The sequence below is a fragment of the Ochotona curzoniae genome, unplaced genomic scaffold, assembly GCF_017591425.1.
Source record: "Ochotona curzoniae isolate NIBS_2020 unplaced genomic scaffold, NIBS_Ocur_1.0 scaffold_2476, whole genome shotgun sequence".
Classification (NCBI taxonomy): Eukaryota; Metazoa; Chordata; class Mammalia; order Lagomorpha; family Ochotonidae; genus Ochotona; species Ochotona curzoniae.
In genome coordinates, this window is record NW_024467095.1 from 3,702,050 (window position 1) to 3,706,275 (window position 4,226).

Consider the following 4,226-nt stretch of genomic DNA (forward strand, 5'->3'; position numbering starts at 1 on the left):
TGCACCAGGATCCCATATAGGTGCCAGTTCTAATCCTGGCAGCACCACTTCCTATTCAGCTCCCTACTTGTGGCCTGGGAAAGCAGTCAAGGACAGTGTAAATTCTTGGGACCCTGCACCTGCTTAGGAGATCCAGAAAAGACTACTGGCTCCTGGCTTTGGATCAGCTCAGCTCTGGCCATTGCAGTCACTTTGGGAATGAATTATTGGGTGGAAGATCTCTGTCTCTCCTCCTCTCTATGTATCTGACTTTGCAATAAAAAAAATAAATATTTAAAAAATAAAAAAACATTTGACTTTTCAAATTAATAAAGTAGAAATAATGGCCAGGGGGGCAGATTGGAGAGTTAGGGTATGAAATAAGGGCATACTGAACACTAAGTTGAATTTGCTGGTGTGGATCCATGCATTTAGTGTTCTAGTTTGGAGGACCAATAAATAAATAGATCAATAAATAAATAAATAAATAAATAAATAAATAAATAAATAAATAAAACCCTCCAGTGGTGTTCATTTGATTGGTTGGTTGAAAAATGAACCAAAAGATGATCAGTCATGAGCAAAATAGATATGTCTGATCCTCTTGGATTAGTATAGATGAAGGGACAGGCTTAGGGAGACTGCTATTAGGACAAGATTGCCATTTAAAATAACCTTACCCATTTTTGGTGGCCCCAAATGCATATCTTTCACTGAGCAATCCTGACTCATAAGAATTAAGAATGAAATTTAGAGGTGTGAGGATAAGGACAATAAAATGAAGAGGAAATATGTAAATGAATTATTGGAGACGTACATACAACAAAGGTAGGTCTATCAGACAGCACAATAAATGAGGGACAGTTTATGGAAGTAGTAACAGTGATTAGAAAGGAAGATTTAAGCAAGTGTTTGCTAGAAAATACAAGTGCTGCATATGAATATGGAACATGGGGTCTACTATGTTTACTGTGTATCCTGACATCTTCAAATTCCATTCTTACTAGTCTGAATCGTCCAGAAACAGAGCCAAAACTAAATATATATGAGTTGCAGAATGATGGAAGTGCTTCAGAAAAGAAAGTTTAAGAATGAAGATAAATGCATGTTTATAAAAGCAGAATAGATACTGCATTCAAAGTGTGAGCAGCATATTTTATGCTCAGGAGCCCAGACTCAGGACATTAGATATGAGTCCGGGACCCCAGGATGATGCTAGCAAAGGCATTCCTTGCGCTCCTCTTGCATTCTGTTGATGCTGCAGCACTAACCTTACTCCCTAAATTAGACTACAGAGGATTCAGCTGGGGCTTGTTCTTGATCTGAACTGGTTGCCTTGGTGAAATTTTTAGGTTTTGCTTCTGCTACCTGGAAGTGAACCTTGTCAGTCAATCAACAAGTTTATATAGCATCCCTCTATATGGTCACCTGTATGTCGGGTGCACTGTATGAGCTTCCAATTGAATATTGAGGCAAAGCCTACTCCTATAAAATCATAAAGAAATAATGAGGCCAAACTGGTTAGACCTCATTCTCAGCACAATAAAAATTCAGAAGAAGCAGAAATAAGTGTGGGATAAGTAGCCAAAAATCTAAAAATTATTATTATCATAAGTAGCCATTATTACAACAACAATGGCTAGAATTTATTGAATTTTAGCTGTGCACCATCTACAAAGTACTGTGTAAAGCTCTTTGTATTGCTTCTCTTACTTAATTCCTACAACAATCTATTTATTATTGCTAGTTACAAAGAGAAAACAGCATGGTCTTATTGTTCCTATTTTATAAAGAGGAATATTGGGTTTTAAAATGATTATGTAATTTATTCAAGGTCTCAGAACTAACACTGCTGGAATATTCCCATGATTTTAAGTTCATCTGACCACAAATGAGCACACATTTTACCAGAATACATAATGCATTAGCTTGACAGCAGGATGCAGTACATAAAATCGGTCTTCAAATGTGTAGGTATATTCCACTGAGAAGGAGAAAAAAGGAAGGGCATTTCATCAACATAAATACATACACATGCACCAGATACAAGCAGGAGCACTATATCCATGATGAGTAGCAGAAAATGGCATAGCCAGACAAGGAAATTTGTGCCTTAGAGAAATGGAAAGACTGGATAATCCACTTTGCATAAATGTCTACTGTGAAGCTTCACAAACCAAGGTGTGCAGCAGAAAGCTGGAATTAGATATGTGACGTTTTAGCATTGTAGAAATTAGAAAAATACTAGAGGGGCCAGCACTGTGGCATGGGTTAATCCTTTGTTTGTGGGGCAGGCATCCAATATAAGTGCCAGTTCAAGTCCCAGCTACTCCACTTCTGATCTGGCTCCCTGTTGATGTGCCTGGATGAACAGAGAATGGCTCAATTGCTTGGGTTTCTGCACTCACATGGCAGACTTGGAGGAAATGCTAGGCTATGGAGAGCAATAGTGTTTGTTTTTGTTTTATTTTAAGATTTGTTTATTTTTATTGGCAAGGCAGAATGGCAGAGATAGAAGAAGAGACAGAGAAAGATTTCCATCCACTGGTTCTCTCCCCAAATAGCCACAATGGCCAGAGCTGAGCTGATCTAAAGTCAGCAGCCAGGATCTTATTCTGCGTCTCCCATGTGGGTGCAGGGTCCCAAGGCTTTAGGCCATCCTCGACTGCTTTCCCAGGCCACAAGCAGAGAGCCAGATGGGAAGCGGAGCAGCAAGGACATGAACCAGCACTGACATGGAACCCTGGTGTTTTCAGGAGGAGAATTATTCATAGTGCTGGGCCATGTTAAGTGGCTCACGATCAGAGCAATGGAATGAGAGGACAGAGATGAGGACCTGCAATCATTTACACCATTACTTCAGTCATTGCCAGCTGTGTTCCTGAACACTTACAACATTCAAAACATCTCTTTAGACCTTGTAGGAATCACAGAGATGAAATGGTGGAATTCCTTCCCTCCAGCAGTTTGAAGCCTACTTCAGACTTGAGCTGGGTTCTTAAGATTATGGGAATCAGGGCAAGGTGGAGCGGGGAAGATCTCTAAAGGAAGATCCACACATTCGAAGGAGACTGAAGGTTCACTCATAATTTACTCTTTGAATGATTTAATTACTGTTTCGAAGACATATTTTATGCTATGCTTTGCAGGGGGAGTGGAGATCTGTCATAAAATTTGCATGATTTGCAGAGAATAGACACTAATAAAATAAATTAGCAGGTAACAGCAACATGATGTGATCAGGGATATCTTGCTTGATAATATATCCTGACATTGTGGAACACATAGGGATGAATCACATATATTACTCATATACACATATATACATATATCACATATATCATTGCAGAGAAAAGTAACACCATATGAGAATTCTGTGTCTGATAACTGTGAAGAATTAAAGGAGGGCAAAAGTCACCGGTACGTGGGCGGGACATGGCAGGGTCTGTAATTTTAGAGGAGGCTGGAGAGGGAATTGTGGAAAGACATACTAGTGATTTGTAGGTCATTACACCATTACGCTTTTTCCCATGGGTAAGGGAAAACCTGTGAGTGGGCAGAGAGAGCTGTGACAGATCAGAGCTGCTGTGGTGTGGAGAACAGATTGGAAGGCAGTAAGAATGAGTTGAGAAAGATCAATAGGAGACAAAATAGGTATTTTAAACTAAGGTGGTGTGGGTTGTGTTAACAAGAGTGATGTGGAAAGCAATAAAACATATACAGTAGATAAAGCCAGATAGATTTGAGAGGGTTTTGGACATGGAAGTGAAGAAGAGGATTTCAAGAAAAACACCTACACTTTGCTTGTAAAACAGGATGAATTATGATATGTTCTCTGAGGAGGTTGTGTTTTGATGAGAAGATCATGGGTCTGCATAAAGTATTTGAAAAGTCCATGTAAAATTCGTATAGGAAGCCTTATAAATGGTTTTTTCATTTAAGAGAGAGTTGTGCTCTGAACATATGTGCTTTTGAATCTGCCATTGCAAAACTACAGAATGCCAGCTTAATTCCAATACACACTGAAATTCTCACCACTGTGGCTCAGTGGTCTAAACACAGTTAAATGTAACTAATAGTGACAATGGTAGAAAAGCAGTGATAATTACGGTTGTCAGTCAGGAATGCCCTTTCCATGAATAACTGTGATCTTAATGAATAACGACAAACTGAAGGAAGCAGTTAAAGCATTTGATTAATTGAAGGCAGTGAGAGTTAAAAAAAAAAAAAAGAAAAGGGCTAACATC